This window comes from Heloderma suspectum, chromosome 4 (genome assembly GCF_057233095.1).
Source record: "Heloderma suspectum isolate Gila_16-S chromosome 4, 16-S_ref, whole genome shotgun sequence".
Lineage (NCBI taxonomy): Eukaryota > Metazoa > Chordata > Lepidosauria > Squamata > Helodermatidae > Heloderma > Heloderma suspectum.
In genome coordinates, this window is record NC_139461.1 from 19,078,287 (window position 1) to 19,096,091 (window position 17,805).

At 44.6% G+C, this 17,805-nt stretch overlaps 2 protein-coding genes across 2 annotated transcripts in view; one reads left to right on the forward strand and one right to left on the reverse strand.

Annotated features, from left to right (window-relative positions):
* Positions 1-17,805, reverse strand: part of TG (thyroglobulin) — a 224,933-nt gene that overhangs the window by 49,410 nt on the left and 157,718 nt on the right. The gene's annotated exons all lie outside the window — the stretch shown is intronic.
* The window catches only part of SLA (Src like adaptor), a 33,118-nt gene continuing 32,264 nt past the window's right edge, over positions 16,952-17,805 (forward strand). The window contains exon 1 of the mRNA XM_084848763.1: positions 16,952-17,163. The gene's annotated coding sequence lies outside the window, so the exon portion shown is untranslated. The remainder of the gene's footprint in view (positions 17,164-17,805) is intronic.

Consider the following 17,805-nt stretch of genomic DNA (forward strand, 5'->3'; position numbering starts at 1 on the left):
TTCTATTGTTTTCTTCAATTTCTTTGCATTGTTCATTTAAGAAGGCCTTCTTGACTCTCCTTGCTATTCTCTGGAACTCTGCATTCAGTTGGGTATATTTTCCCCTTTCTCCCTTGCTTTTCACTTCCCTTCTTTCCTCAGCTACTTGTAAAGCCTCATCAGACAGCCACTTTGCTTTCTTGCATTTCTTTTTCTTTGGGATGGATTGTGTTGCTGCCTCCTGAACCATGTTACAGGCCTCCATCCATAGTTCCTCAGGCACTCTATCTATCAGGTCTAATCCCTGAAATCTATTCCTCACCTCCACTGTTTATTCATAAGGGATATGATTTAGGTCATACCTGAATGGTTTAGTGGTTTTCCCTACATTCTTCAATTTAAGCCAAAATTTTGCAATAAGAAGCTCATGATCTGAGCCACAGTCAGCTCCAGGTCTTGTTTTTACTGACTGTATAGAGCTTCTCCATCTTTGGCTGCAAAGGACATAATCAATCTGATTTCGATATTGACCATCTGGTGATGTCCATGTGTAGAGTCGTCTCTTGTGCTGTTGGAAATGAGTGTTTGCTACGATCAGCATCTTCTCTTGGCAAAACTCTATTAGCCTTTGTCCTGCTTCATTTTGTAAACCAAGGCCATGCCTGCCTGTTATCCTGGTGATTTCTTGACTTCCTACTTTAGCATTCCAATCCCTTACGATGAAGAGGACATCTTTTTTTGGCGTTAGTTCTTGAAGGTGTTGTAGGTCTTCATAGAACCGATCGACCTCAGCTTCCTCGGCATCAGTGGTTGGGGCATAGACTTGAATTACTGTGATGTTGAATGGTTTGCCTTGGATTCGTACTGAGATCATTCTATCATTTTTGAGATTGTACCCCAGTACCGTTTTTCCCACCCTTTTGTTGACTATGAGTGCTACTCCATTTCTTCTAAGGGATTCTTGCCCACAGTAGTAGATATAATGGTCACCTGAATTAAATTCACCCATGCTTGCTTGTCCATTTTAGTTTGCTGATTCCCAAGATGTCCATGTTCAATCTTGCCATCTCATGTTTGACCACCTCCAGCTTACCTTGACTCATTGATTTTACATTCCAGGTTCCTAAACAATATTGTTCTTTACAGCATCAGATTTTCTTTTCACCACCAGACACATCTACAGCTGAGTGTCCTTTCGGCTTTGGCCCAGCCGCTTCACTCTTTCTGGTGCTACTTGGAAATTCCCTCTGCTCTTCCCCAGTAGTATATTGGACATTTTCCGACCTGAGGGGCTCATCTTCTAGTGTCATATCTTTTAGCCTTGTGATACATTCCATGGGGTCTTCTTGGCAGGAATACTGGAGTGGGTTGCCATTTCCTTCTCCAGTGGACCACATTTTGTCAGAACTCTCTGCCATGACCTGTCCGTCTTGGGTGGCCCTGCACGGCATAGCTTATGAGTTACGCAAGCCCACTGAGTTACGCAAGCCCCTTCGCCACAACAAGGCAGTGATCCATGAAGGGGTAATTTAACTTAGTAGGTAACATTTAGCATATTGTCCGCCATTCCATTCCACTTTTCCTCAGCGTATTTTCCTACGAATAAATGTGTACATTTTTGGAAAGTTAAAAAAAATCTGAAAGTCCGCGGACTCCGCAGCGGATTCCGTAGTTCAGATTCTTAGAATCTGAGCTCATTTTAGTCCATCTCAGATTTCTCCAGCATCCCTAGCTCGGACCAATAGGCCACTTTAGACTATTCAAGGGGGAAATAATTATTAGAAATTGTCTTGTGGAAGTGTTCTGGAACTAGGATCCTATTAAACTGTCCCCAGCAGGCCATTTGCTTCACTCACTCTCTGGACACTATACTACTTCTAAGCCAGTGTTTCCAAATTTCTGGTAGCTGAGGCAATCCTCAACCCCTTAGAATTAAAGTTAGACCTGGAAAGGTCTTACAACTCAGTGTATAAGAGCTATTGAAAAGAAAACTTTCATGTTAAGGAGCATTAGGAAAGGGATCAAAAATAAAACTAACAAGGGTGGCATGCCCTTATACAAATCTATGGCCTGGCCCTATTTGGAATGCTGTCTACAGTTCTGGTTGCCACATCTCCAAAAGGATACTGTTGAGCAGCAAAAGATGCACAAAAGGGCAACCCAAAGATGTGGCTTTACATGTTTCAGCCAGAACAGAGTTCCAAAGCTGTGGGGCCACTGCCAAGAAAGCCCTATCCCTCATGTTTTCCAGTCTAATTGCTGTCACAAGTGGACACACAAGCAGGACCCCTGAAGCTGATCTCAAAGTCTGGGCAGGCTCGTATGAGTAAAGGCATGAGATAACCTAGTCCCCAAACTGTTTCAAGGTTGAGAACAACACTTTAATTGGTTCAAGAAACACATAGCAACCAGTGCAACTGGTACAATATGGGTGTCCCGTGCTCAGACCACCTGACCCCCCACCAATACTCTGGCAGATGCATTTTGCACCAGATGAAGTTTCCAAACCCTTATTAAAGGCAGCCTCGCATCCCAATCTTCTTGTTCTAAGACTAAGATTACTCCCTCCCTTCAAGGCTTGCATCCTATTTCCCATGCAGATCCCTATCACTAGAATGCCTTCCTCCCTGACATCTAACTCTCTTCCTCTATTTTCACATTCAAGTGTATCCTTAAAGCATATCTGTTCACTCTGCCTTATTCTGATTGACCATCACCACCACCCTTTTTAAACTTTACTTTCCCATCTTCACTAATGGGCCCAGGGCTAGGCTGTAAGCCTACAGATTGGACCTGTGTTTCTTTATCAAGATTTTGGATAGTGCCTAGTGTAGGCACTGAACGAATGAGTAGTTCCTTCTTCTCTTGGACTCCAGTGGCAACATTTCATGGGAGGAAAGACTATGTTCTTGGACAGCTCCAAGGAAGGAGCATCCATGGCCCATCGCCACTGTGGGGATGGAAACATCACTTCCTATTAGGGATGAATAAATCTGTCAGTTTTGCTTTGTTCCACATTTGAGTTGTTTTAAATAACAAGTTCTTTCCATCCAGATATGAAGAAATGTGCAAATCTAGTCAAATTCATATAAAAAATGAACTGAAACAAAATTCTCACCTATCTGCACTGTCCAAATTCAATAAGTACAGCTATTCCCAGCATGGACAGGACTGCGTTGTACCTGCCTGCCATATAGCTGTTAGCGATGAAGAGCCTATCAGAATAAAAGAGGTGGCGGCAGCACAAAAATAGTTGAATACATGGGGATTCAAACCCTGGCGAAGCACTCAAAGCCCTCCACTAGGATGGACAAATCTGTCAGCTTCAATTTGTCCCACATTCGCATTGTTTTAATTTCAAGTTCTTTCCATTCCCAATATGAAGAAATTTGCCAATTTTGGAAACTTCATGAAAAAAATGAACCAAAACTAAATTATCACCCATCACTACATGCTACTCACATTTTCCATACAGGTGAAATCTGCAAAACTGAACCAACTTTGCACTGTACGTATACCGCATTATGCCTACACTTGCGTAATTCCTATACTTCTCCTCCGGCTCTCAATCTAACACTATTTCTGAACTGACTGTTTCACCAGCTCCTGATCTTATGGTTTCTGAATCCCTTCAAATGAACCTTGAACTATACACTGGATTTCTTATGTCTTTCTTTCCTGTTTCTGTAGCTATGTTTTGTAGAAAATAAATAAGTACCACTTTTTATTGGAGACGAATGGCATAGTGATGCTTTTAAACTTAGACTGATGCTATTCAGTAATTACAGAGAGACGTTTGCTTGACATGAACACAACACAAGACAACCAGATAACATCTGAGTTAGAGCAGTAAGGCAAGATTAGCAAAACCCTGGTTTCGCAAATGACTCATTCTAAGTTTGGAACGTTGGTTAACACTCAGAATTGTCGAAACTTCATTATATATATATATATATATATATATATATATATAATCATAAGACAAGCATACACAAAAAAACATGCACAGGAGTACAGTTGACGTTGCTTGGAAAATATCCATTACTTTGATGACTTTACCAAGAAATTAATGAGTACAACTGTACATAAATTATACAACCATTCATTCTAAACTACATATACTGAGGGGGGAAATGTAACATACATCATGTATTTTAACATGATGTATGTGTAATACCATGAAGCCTTTAGGATGGACATCCTTGTTACACCAGTCTCTCAGTGTAGCAGACTTGAAAAATCACCAACCCCAAAGCTGATTTACATGTTAGTTTTTCCCAGCAAGGAGATGAACCTCAAAGTCCAAGAAGAAAAAAGGATACATGTCATGTATGAAGGATGAGCAAGTGTCTTCATCATCACCATCATCATCCCTTCTGTTTTTTCCAGTATGGAGGTCTCTATAGCCCTCTTCAGGAGTTCAAAATAAATGCCCAAAGACGGTAGGCGGGCTGCGTGCCCAACCCCACCTCCAATGTCTCCATCTGTGTAGGAGGGAGGGAGCTTCAGGCCTTTGATCATTGAGCACACAGGTCTGAGGAACACTTGTGCATTCAGCTGAACATGCTCAGAAGCCTCCGTGTGATCAAGAACCCAACATTATCATCTGAATGCACATAGAAGCCCCGTTCAGGCCTTCATGCTTAATGTGTGAAGGCCTGAAGTTTCCTCCCCAGGGACCGGGACACTGGGAGCGGGGCTAACCTGCATGCCCCACCTTCATGTGGTCATTTTGAACACCTGAAGGGGGTTTGTGTCAGAAGAAAAAGGACTGTGTGAAGTGGATTTCAAGAGGACAGTGTTATGGCATTTCAGAAGCCATAAGTATCTGTTTCTATGGGAAACTTAACCCAAGCAGGGGTCCAATGTCAGCCCCAGAGGCACACCATCTGGGACTTCGGATACAGAGGTTGAGGCATCAAAGAGTCACCTAGCCTGACTGAATGTTGTTCTCTTGTTGCTTACTATATCTCCCATTCCCAGGCCTCCATTGGCTTTATGCCTAGCTGCTTGATTGACTGGGAGCCATCTAGACATCCTTCTTGGTCAGGTCAACAGGCTCTTATCATGGTGATCAATGGTCAAACAAAAAACAGAAGGGAGGCACCCAAACTGAATGAACAATGGAGTGCCTCTCCTGCATGAACCTACCAGTATACAGTGTTCATCATCTAAGGCCCTCCTCCAGGTTCTTCCTCCAAGGGAGGCCTGGAAGGCAGCAACATGGGAGAGGGCCATGGTGGCCCCCAAATTATGGAACAGTCTCCCTGACACTGATATCTTTTCGGTGCCCGGTTATGACCTTCCTCTTCTCTTGGGCATTTGGCAGCATATGATGCAGTTTTAATCCAGTCCTGAATTTTATTTTTTCTTATTGATCATTTAAGAATATAAGAACATAAGAAGATCCATGCTGGATCAGACCAAGGGTCCATGTAGCCCAGCACTCTGTTCACACAGTGGCCAACTAGCTGTCAGCCAAGAACCCACAAGCAGGGCATGAGTGCAACAGCACCACCCCGCCCATGTTCCCCAGCAACTGGTGTACATAGGCTCACTGCCTCTGGTACTGCAGGTACCACATAGCCATCAGGACTAGTAGCCATCGATAGCCTTCTCCTCCATGAATTTGTCCAACCCCCCTTTTAAAGCCATCCAAATTGATGGCGATGACTACATCCTGTGCTAGCAAATTCCATAGTTTAACTATGTGTTGTGTGAAGAAGCCCTTCCTTTTATCTGTCCTGAATCTCCCACCAATCAGCTTCATGGGATGACCCCGGGTTCTAGTATTTTGAGAGAGGGAGAAAAATGTCTCCCTCTCCACTTTCTCCACACCATGCCTAATTTTGTACACCTCTATCATGCAAGAATGAGAGAAAGAGATTAAGAAATAATCTCATGCTTCCTTAACAGCTGTTTGTGCCTCCTTAGGGAGGCCTGATGTCCAGTCTCCTTTCTATACATTTAAAGTTTGGGAATGTATGCAGACTTTATTAAAATGATACCTGGGCAAGCATCCACTGCAGATGGTTTCAATGTACTTTGTCCCACTATACAATTGTGCAGCTGCTTTAGAAGAGCTTCCTTCCTCCCACTGCCCCCCAGGGACTTTCTCAAGAATGCGTTTGTATAAATAAGGCAACTCATTTATGTTCAACACTTTTTTTCTGATTAGGGATGTAATTCGTTTCCAAATATAATTTGAAAGAAGCGTTGAGTCAACCCTATACTCTCACCAGATGTGGATGACTCCCACTGGGCCACTTAGTTTTCTGCTGCCCAAGGATTTTGCCCTTTTAACTGTCTGCTTTATAGGGAAACTATTTTAGGAATCTGGAAGGAAAAGCAGAGCTATACAGGATTCTGGCTCATTTAAGTCAATGGGTGCAAGATGGAGAAAGTTGGGCAGGCCCAAAGCCTACACATCATTTTATCACATGAAGGCAACAAGAGCAGATTCAATATGGTGCCTTACCCCCACCGCTCCAGCTTTCCATGTGATTCTCCCAACTGGCGTGGAGCAATATCACATCAGGGTAAGCTGGCCACTTATGCATAGCCAAAAAAGTAGGAAACACATCAACAAAAAAAGAGGACACACATTTGCATAAGCTAATTTATATGGATAATTGCAAATCTAGAATTATTACTATAATTTAAATAGAAATACAGTTCATCTCCCCAGAGTGGGGAAGACTGTGACCAGGAGACTTGTGTGTTCACTCAGTCTGCTGTCCTGGGGCTAACTGTTGATGGGCAACTTCAATGCCCCTTCCAACTCTCCCTTCTGATGTTTCTTTATCTTTAAACTAGTGCTGAATCCTGCCCCCTATTTTTGGGATGTGTTTTCTCTTCCTGAGAAAGAGGCATTGTTTTTTCTCCCTCTTTTGGAGGGAGGGGGAGAATTTCAGAGAATTTTCTCCTTGGGGAGGGGACAGGGTTTCCACATACCTTTTTAAGTTTGGGAAGTGGCTGAAGGATCTTCTATATCTATCTATCTATCTATCTATCTTGAAAAAATACCCCCAGGCTTCTCTAGCCTGGCAGCACTTCTTGAACTCCCACATGGAAAGGACCACATGACCTTTCCCCTTCCAACAGGCATTCAGGAAGAACTGCTGGCTAACAGAAGCTTCTTTGCAAAAAGCTTCTTTGCAAAGAACAAATGGGACTTTTGGCGCTTTAGAAAAATGCTTATCTTGCTTGTTCTGTGTTTCTGCAAGGAAGAGCAGAATTATTCTAGAACTCTAAAATCCCCAATTGCTTGAGCTTCGCAAAGCAGTTTCTGCAGCCCCGGAGCCTTTCCAGAATGCCTACTGGAGAAGGTGAGGTCAGGTGGTCTCCTGGGACTTCAGAAAGAGCTGCAGGGCTAGAGAAGAGTCCTGGGCTCCTGCAAGTGCAGGGGGTGTTTTTTTTTAAAAAAACAAACAAACTAGAAAGAAGACCCCTCAGTCACTGCCTACACTTATAAAGGTAAGCTGAAATCCTGTCCTCCTCCTCAAGGAGAAAGTTATTCAAAATCCTCACCCCTCCCAGCCTCTTTTGCCAGAGTTTTCGTTTCACCCCCACCCAGGAAATGCCAAAAATGGAAGAACCGAAATTTTCTGCACAGCACTATTTTAAACCAGGATTGGACCAGACAGCGCTTCAAATAGAGGATACCTTGAAATAGAGGATTGTCCTTTGTAAAGTAGGACACCTGACTCAGGAATAGCTAGGACAGGAGAAAGAACATGTAAGACCCAAGACGTGGATGAATACAGACCACAATTTTATTAATGGACACAGTTTCAGAGATGCAAGACAAGACATTCTAGCCAAGACCTGGATTCTTACAGGCCAAAAACACAATGGCTGGTTCTTTGGAGGCCCCACCCCCTCTAACTTTACAGTGGGTCAGAGGGACAAGGTTTTCCCTCTGGTTCATATGGGTCAACTCCGCCCCCTCCCTCCCAGCCACTTCCTGATTGGCTGAGAGGGAAGCAAAGCACCTATCTTGCATTGCCCAGGCACCTGTCTATGCTGTGGCAGCCAGAGACCAATGTACCCTTTGTCCCCACTCCAGTCTTCCAGCATAGAGAACAAAGAGGGGCTTCCTGCTCAAATAGGAGACCAGAGATACCTTTAAAAGTTCTTAACAGTTTGGGACCAGGATAACTTAAGGGCCACCTTTGCCCTGGCCAAAGTTTAAGATTGGAGTCAGTGAGCCTGCTCTCTGGCCCATCTCTATTTGACATAAGATTAGTGGGTAACAAGGACAGTGGTTCTTGGTGGTTGGACCACAGTTATGGAATTTCCTCCCCAGGGAGATCCAACAGGCTCCCTGGTCTTCCTGCTCTTAAACAGGCTGTGAAAACTTTTTTTTTTTAAAGACAGACACTTTATGTACATGGGCTTTTCTGCTGTTCAATTTTGTTTAAATTATTTTTTGCCTCTATTGTTTGATCATGTGTAGATTTTTAGCATGATTTTTAATCTTGGTTTTAATATACTTTTTACATTGCTTTCAATGTTTTTATATAGCAATGTAGGATTAAAAAAAAAATGAACCTAGAGCCAGAAAAACTGTAGTAAGTGTTTTCATTATTTCCAATGTCTTAAGTTTTCTTTTTTAAAAAATGTAAGATTTTTTTAAAGTGCAGCTTTTGCTTTTTTAAAAAAAGGGGCAGCTGCACTTCACAGCTGCAGATGCTCAGATTGTACATGCTCAAAGTCACCCTATTCATACACTGGTCTATTTATTTTTTTAAGCTGCACTTAGCTTTTAAGTTCTTCGTTCAGCTCAGGAGAGAAGCATTTTGTAAACACTCAGAGGCACTTTGCCCAAGAGGCAGAATTTTGGAAAACAAATGGTGGCAAGTCTAAAGCTGCAATCCTATACACACTTAATTGGGAGTAAGTTGCATTGAACTCAATGGGTCTTAGTTCTGAGCAGACATGTTTAGGATTGCACTGCAATCCTAGTCTACCACAAGCAAAGTGGAATTGGTAGGCCTGAGAAAAACTGTTTGCTCTGTGCACCATTTTGCTAAAAGCAAGCATTTGTTGATTGATTCCTTCTAGTAGCGATTTTGCAATGTGTTCAGCATTCTGAGCATTTGGCTGGTTTCTGTATTGAGGGCCACTTCCTCAATGTGCATTTTTGTATGATGTTTGTATCCAGGAAATGTTTGTGCTCTGCTTTTGCATTTGCTTCACACTGCAGTGACATGGACTGCTTTTCCTTATCCTTCTAAACAATGTTTCAAACAAACAAACAAACATACACACATACATACATATATATATATGTATATATATATATATATACTTAATATTCTTTCCTTGTGGAAAGAATGTGGAGCTCTGACTAGGAAGTAGCTAAAGACATAAAAACATACATGTGCAAATTGTGTGTGTAGATTTGTGCAAACTGTGGCCAAAACTTGTGCAAATTTGCAGAATTTGCGCATATTTCACCATAATTTGTGCAGCGGAATGCAGCCATAATTTGCACAAATTTAAAAACGTGGGAAATCCACTAACTGGCCCAATTCACTGTGGGCCAAGTCAGGCTATGTAGCAGAAAATGGACTGATGTCTGGGGGGCCAAACCAATGGAAGCTTGTGGAGCTCCAGCTGCCAATCGGATTTCTCTGACATCCCTAGTTGCCCATGCTGAACCTAAAATGTTGTATCTAGGTTGGTAACCGGAAGAGAGAAAATGATATTGCTCAGTGGGTCAGATTCAGCCCAGGGGCCACTGGTTGCTAATCTCTAGAATAGTCAGTAGACAAACGTACTAACTCAATAGAAGGTAGTATCATATGCTCATATTGATTTTGCTTTAAACATTTGCATCTCTCTTTTCCAGGGGTCAAAGCAGCTCAGGAATAAGAAACTTAGATTTCTAAATTGCTTTTCTGTGGCTGCTCCCAAAATGCAAATTAGAGCAACTGGGTTGTGTCCTGAGGAAGAGTGTCTTCAAAGGTACATTTATTACATGCAGCCTTATATTTTAACAACTGTCCTGGTAGCCAGAGGTGACCAAGAATCCCATGCAAGTGAGCGTGCAAGCTGGACAAGGAGGAATAGATCTCTCCACACCTCCTCCACCAGTTCACTTGGTTTCCATGCTAGCAGGACAGGATGGAAAATCCCTTCCTCCGCAACTACTACAGAAACCAAGTAAGCTGGAGGAGAAAGGATGGATCGGTCTGACCCTCCTCCATCGTCTGCTTGACAAAAGGCAACTATTTTTACTAGCCAGCTAAGTAGCCTGTATTCCTGTGCTGGTGGTGAAAGAGGGAGCTTCCCTTTCCCTGCTGCCGTTTTGGAAAAATGGAAGCTAATGACCTCTTAGCAAGCTAGCAAACATTTTTGCAGGGTAGTATGTTTTGTGGGATTGTTTATAGGGCTGCTTTATCAGCCACAACAGCCACAACTTTTATTTGCGTGGTGCTCCCTACTAGAGCTGTGCATGGACACCCGATCTGACTAGGAAGCCACTTCGGGGCTTCTGAGGCAGGCCCAATTCAACTTGGGATGATTCGGGGGGGGGGGGCAACCCGCCTCAGCCCACAAAGCCAAAGTGGGATTCAGACATCTGAATCCTGCTTGCCCGCACCCAACATGTTGCCCAGCCCCCAGCTCCTTACTTGGGCCCTTGTTCCATGGGGGAGCGCTGCTGCCTGTGGAGCTGCTGGTAGTGTTGCTGGGGGAGCTGCTGCCAGGGAAACCACTGCCCATCGCAGCCCACCAACCGCCGACAGGTACGAGGGCAGGAGTCGCCCCCCAACTGCGCTCTCCCCCTTCCTTGCAAGGCGGGCAGGGCGCCCGGCTGGAGGCTGACTCCTGCCTCTGCTCAAGCCTCCATGGGGTCCTTGCTTGTGAGGAGCCCGCGAAGGCTTGAGTGATGCCAGCAGCAGCTTTTACCACCTCTCTCCACTATAAGACTTCAGATTCACAGGACCTGTTTTCCTATTTATTCCACTATTTACTGAAGCTCCAAGTACATGGACAGTGCTACATAATTATGATTACTATTATTCGTTAGCTGTATTTATATAGTTGTCCCATAATGCAAGTTCTTTGGGCAGCTCACAAAACAGATACATTTAAAAATATAATGTAGACCATTAAAACGTATTAAAAACGAACACATCGTTGAAACACGGGCCTGTACTACAAAGTTATTTAAAAGGCCTGGGTAAATTAAAAGGTCTTTGCCTGGTGCCCAAAAGATAACAAAGATGGCACCAAGTGGACCTCTCTGTGAAGGCTATTCTATAACTGACGTGTCACTGCCAAAAAGGCCCTCTCCCAAGTGGTCAGCCAGCTAACTTCATTTGCTGAGGGCACTCAGATCCTAAAATTCAGGCAGGTAGTTCAAACCAGCATAAACTTTGACTAAGACCTAGGGTGAATCTGCTGTAACACTAGGAAAGTCGGTTGACCTCTTCTTCATACTAATGGGAAAAAGACACTCATCTTAACCCCTTCTTGAAAAGGGATTGCTCCATTTAAGTGAAGCAATCCTGGACACTGCATTCACAATATGCAAAAGCCTGATATTGCGAATTATGCAACTGTGTGCACGGTATCATGAATCAGTGTTTTGTGGGGAAACGCCCCAAGTCACTGCGTTAGTGTTGTGCAGCATACGTAACAGATGTGGTGCTTTCTACTGTACTTCCCCATACAGCTGGAATCATGTTCCTTCCTTCCTACACAGTGCCTCTCCTGCCACCACTTTCTGCACAAAAAGAGAGAGAGGGAGAAGTGCATTGCTACATTCCAGAGGACATCATGATACATCAAAACCAGAGCACTCTCTGTGGTACAAAGGAATGAACATTAGCACTGTCATGGTCTTTCATGTACAAATTCTCCACCATCCTGTCATATCAAGGCACAACCGAGAGCATATGACTGAAAGCTGGAGTACCAGATTCTGCAGGGAACTTTGCTACCATCCTGCTTTAACTCTGCCCCACCCCCACCCACCCCCAGGATTGGGGTGGGGGCTACTAAGCCAGCACAGTCTTCCCCAACCTGGTGGCTTCCAAAGTTGTGGACTATAGCTTCCATCATCCCCAGCCAACATGGACATTGGCTGGGGCTAATGGGAGCTGTAGTCCAACACACCAGGTGGTTATCAGGTTGGGGAAGGCTGAGCCAGCATGAAAAACTTTCCTGTAGCGATGGGCAAATGAGCAATGTTCAGGATCATGCATCTCATTCCCAATTCACGTTCATGCTCGCAATTGCTTCTTGCTTGGCACGAATGGGAGATTTGCACAAATCTCCTGAGATTTGCACAAATTTCCTCCATAGGCTAAGGTGGGGCTGATTCAGTCCACCGTGGAAATTTGGTGCAAATTAGGAAATGTGTGCAAAGTGAACTGGGAAGTGGAAACAAGACAAACACATGCACGTGTTCGACGATTTGTGAATATTTTCAGCGGACTTGTGCTCGTGCTCCAATTTGGAGCTTTGAACGGGGCATGTTCATATGTTTTGCAAACAAAACCACATTTCTCATACATCGCAGTGTGGTGTAGTGATTCGAGTGTTGGACTGGGGGCTGGGAGATCCAGGTTCTAGTCCCCACTCAGCCATGGAAGCTAACTGAGTGACTTTGGGCTAGTCACAGACTCTCAGCCCAACCTACCCCACTGGGTTGTTGTGAAGATAAAATGGAGAGGAGGAGGACGAGGACGAGGACAAGGATTATGTACGCTGCCTTGGGTTCCTTGGGGGAAGAAAGGTGGGATATAAATGCAATAAATAAATAAATAAATAATACATCCCACTGTCCTGAGAAGTCACGTTTTAGCCAGCCACCCCAGCACCACATGGAACTGCCCAGGCACATTTCCAGTGGAGGTATATTCCAAAGCATAGGCACCCTGCACTGACATGATGTGATATTGATATAATCAACCATGTGTGGTATGGCTATCCATTTTATTTTTCATGCATTTTTTTATTATTTTCTATTTGGCAATCTATTGCTTTTATTACTGTTAAGTCACTTTGAGTTCTTGCTTCAGGTAAGATTGTAGGATTCTCACTACAATCCCATGGACATTTACTTGAGAGTAATTCCCACTGAACCCAGTAAGATTTACTTCAGAGTAAACATCCATAGGTTTAGACAGGGGTGGGCAACTTGGGTCCCTCCAGATGTTTTGGTCTATAACTCCCATGAACCCTCACTGGTTATGCTGGCCAGAGCTCAGGGGAATTGTAGGCCAAAACATATGGAGGGCCATAAACTGCCCATCCAATTTAGACTGTAAAAATAAACAGGGTATCTGGAGTTTGGGTGCTTCCAGATTTGGCTTTTATTGTGCAATTGCCCTGCCTCATTCATGGAATTTTATGGGGCATCCAGATGACTTTTTTCTTTCTACAGAAAAATCCATTACGGAGGAAAAGAGGGAGTACCTGCACAATGTATTTTGATTGTTAGTGCTAGGAGCTCTCAGTCTAGAAGCACCCAATGATGGAAGCACCCATGGAGCATCCATGATGGATCAAGACCACTTTGATGTAGAAATCTCTTTTCTGGGTCCCAAGAAGCCTCAACAAGCATATGAGAGAGAGAAGCCAAAACAGCATCTGTACACAGACAGAACTGATTCTTTGCTTATCTGCATGGCAGGTAGAAACCTTAGGTATGAAGGCTGCTGCAGTCTTCTTACAGGAAAGAGCAAAGATGATGCAATAGACTCTGAGTTACTTCATCACTCCCCCCCCCCAGGCCACCCCCAAGAGACTATGGGTCAAACTGTATGCAAAGAAATCTGTCTAGTGATGACCAAACACATTCTTTTGTTAAGGAAAGCTGTTCGAGGAGGCTGGAATTTTGAGTAGAGATGCAGTGCAGGGGAGGGGGCTAGCCCTTTTACTCCACCATCATTTCCTCCCACTCCAAATCACATCTCCCTCAAACTGTTCTATTCCCACCCAACCCTCTGCAAGATCCATGTTTCCTCTTAGAATCATAGAATCATAGAATAGTAGGGTTGGAAGGCGCCTACAAGGCCATCAAGTCCAACCCCCTGCTCAATGCAGGAATCCAAGTCAGAGCATCCCTGACAGACGGCTGTTCAGCCTCATTATGAGAGCCTCCAGTGTGGGAGAGCCCACCACCTCCCTAGGTCATTGGTTCTATTGTCGTATTGCTCTAACAGTCAGGAAGTTTTTCCTGATGTTCAGCCGGAATCTGACTTCCTGTCACTTGAGACCATGATTCCGTGTCCTGCACTCTGGGATGATCAAGAAGAGATCCTGGCCTTCCTCTCTGTGACAACCTTTCAAGTACTTGAAGAGCACTATCATATCTCCCCTCAGTCTTCTCTTCTCAAGGCTAAACATGCCCAGTTCTTTCAGTCTCTCTTCATAGGGCTTTGTTTCCAGTCCCCTGGTCATCTTTGTTGCCCTCCTCTGAACCCTCTCCAGTTTGTCTGCATCCTTCTTAAAATGTGGTGCCCAGAACTGGACACAGTAGTCCAGATGACTCCTAACCAGTGCTGAGTAGAGGGGAACTAGTACTTCCCGGAATTTGGAAGCTATGCTTCTATTAAGCACAGCATCCAGACATGCATTCTCTTGTAAACTTGCATTTGGAATCCCCTAGGGAGTAAGCAACTGGAGGGGGCAATTTGAAGCAGAGAAACACTGGGCAGGGAAAGAGTTCAGCTCAAAACCCTGCCACTGCCCCAGCTGCTTTTCTTTAAAAGAAAACCCACTTCCAGGGTTCTGTGATGCAAATCTCGGTGTGATTTTTAGTTAACCCCTTGGCCATGAAACTCAGTGGCTGCTTGGGCAAGTCACCATTGCTCCTCCTACCCTCACAGGAGGAAAATTACCAGGAGTGGGTCAGAAACCTCTGGACTAGGACCAGGAACCTTTGAAATGTTCCCTGGGTCTCAATGGACAGTGTCCACAAGAGTTTATGCCGTAAACAAAATTGTTAGGCTTTAAGATGCCAGACGACTCTTTGTTGTTTTTGCCAGGAGTGATTCTACCTTCCCAGGCAACCCTCTGGTTTCCCCTGACATGGTAAGGATGGGTATTAAAAGCTTCCAGGTCAAGCCTGATATCTTTGCCTGAGCAGCAGTCGGCATTGACAATGTCTGCCCAGCTCGTGGTGGAGCTAGGCCTGGAGCTCAGGGCTGAAGACTGGGGCCCAACAGCCCAGGGGGCCCCAAATGGCCGCCAAGAGAGCAACAGGTGATGCGGGTAGCAGCAAACAGGCCCCACATGAGCACCTGGGCTGGCACGGGTATGACGGGGCCCACCTGGCTGATGCTGATTGGTACAGAATCCTTTCTGTCTTCTTTTTTTAAAACATTGTATAGTTAAGGGCAACCTCAGATACGCAGACGATACCACCCTAATGGCAGAAAGTGAAGAGGATCTAAACAGCCTCTTGTTGAGGGTGAAAGTGGAGAGTGCAAAAGCTGGTTTGAAACTCAACATTAAAAAAACGAAGATCATGGCATCTGGCCCCATCACTTCCTGGCATATAGAAAGGGAAGAAATGGACGCAGTGACAGATTTTATTTTCTTGGGCTCCAAGATCACCGCAGATGGTGACTGTAGCCATGAAATTAAAAGACGCTTGCTCCTTGGGAGGAAAGCTATGGCAAACCTAGACAGCATAGTAAGAAGCAGAGACATCACTTTGCTGACAAAGGTCCGTCTAATCAAAGCTATGGTTTTCCCAGTAGCAACGTATGGCTGTGAGAGCTGGACTATAAGGAAGGCTGAGTGCTGAAGAATCGATGCTTTCGAACTACTCTACTCTTACGAGTCCCCTGGACTGCAAGGAGGTCAAATCAGTCAATCCTAAAGGAAATCAACCCTGACTGCTCATTGGAAGGACAGATACTGAAGCTGAAGCTCAAATATTTTGGCCACCTAATGCGAAGAGAAAACTCCCTGGAAAAGACCCTGATGCTGGGAAAGATTGAAGGCAAAAGGAGAAGGGGCCGGCAGAGGATGAGATGGCTAGATAGCATCACTGATGCAATGAATATGGACTTGAGCACACTCCAGGAGAGAGCACAGGACAGGAAGGCCTGGCATGCTATGGTCCATGGGGTCACGAAGAGTCGGACATGACTGAACGACTGAACAACAACAACAATATTTAAGGGGCAACTGAGTGGACATGTACATGGTAACAGAAGCACATTTGGTTATTATTTTACTATTATTGTAGTAAATATATAAATATAGTAAATAGTATAATATATTATAATAAAATATATTATCCTTTTCTACAACAAAATGGTGCTTCTTCCCAAGTATATGTGTTTAGCATCAGGGCAGCAAAAGCAAGCTCCATTATATTCCTGCAGTCAGGATGGCGCTATGAATTTAAGTGAGTTTAAAATCTGAAACTGCGCATGCTCAAGAGTGCTTTCTTTTGTATTGGGCTGTGGAAACTGTGTTGCTGTTTTTGCTCTCACATATCAGGAATGTAGAAGCATGGAGTAGCAGTGGAGATTGGGAGAAGAGAAATGTTAGTTGTGTGCTTGACACATGGCCATCTAAGGAGGGTCCTCGTAATATCATTAAGTCCAGGGCCTAAAATTACCTAGCCTCACCACCGTAGCGGGGATGGTCTCTGATGCCTGGTTGTGCTTGGGTCTGCCTATGGCTTAGCGTCATGATACGCATCCCCCCCCCCATGCCCCTGGGCGGAAGGGCAGGCTACAAATGCTATAAATACATAAACAACATGTACAAGCAAGAGCTGTAAGAAATTGGTCTGGTACAATGGAGGCGTATCCACAGAAGGACCCTAAGCTTTTGCAGCCACACCCACTGCTTGCACGGCAGTCCCCCAAAATGTAACATGAAAATAGGTAGTTAAAAAAAGCTCTGTGCCCATAAGACCACCAGCCCAGCTAGTCACTCGCAACAGGAACCTCATCTTCTTATGCAAGTGCATCGAGCCCTTCCTTATTTCTCACAGAGGAAGTATGTGGCTTGTTTAGCAAGCACTGTGCTACACGATAGGCTGAACTTCCCAAAAGCCTCATTTCGGTCAGCTGCATGCATCAGATCTGAACCTGCTTCTCCTTCAGCAGCATCAGACAAAACATGAACACCGGATTCCCCCAGTGAAAGAGAAAAGAGACAGGGGAAAAGACAGCATTATGCTTGGCATCTGAATGCAAGGTAAGGTTTGTGCTAATACAGATCAGGGCAAAGCGATTCCCTCCTTGCCTAATGTCAACTTGCTCAGTTCAAGGACAGTGGAAGGGTTATTTTGCTCATGAAAGACATCAGGGTTTATCAGTCCTTTGGTTCCTGCAGAGAAGAGGTTCCTAAACAGTTCAAGAGGAGAAGAGATTACAGGAGGCAGCCTCATTGGTTTATTCATTGGTCCCATTCACCTCTAAAATGGAAGGTGTTTTTTTTCCGTCAAAAAGGGTCACTCTGAAGCTTCCCATGTCCTGACACTTCACACACTTTCCTTGACAGCCTGGCTCACTTTCGGTCTGGGCTTAGAAGAAAGGTACTTCCAGCAATGAGGCATGGGGAGGTAGGCATGAGAAGGAGAGTTCAGCTCGCTTTACCAGCCTTTTAAAGGTAGGCGTCAGGGGTCAGCATCTTTGGGCACTTGTCAAGGCCCACACCCCTACAGGGGACCACTGCCACCTCCTGGCCCTGCTGCCGATAACTGTCCACCTGCCCTCTGAGCAGTGACAACAGAAAGAAGATGGAGCAGCTTCCTCTACCAGCCTTGTGCAGGTAGAGGAAGCCTACATGCCTCTGTGTGGTCATGCAGATCAGGCCCAGAGGTCAAGCAAAGGAGCA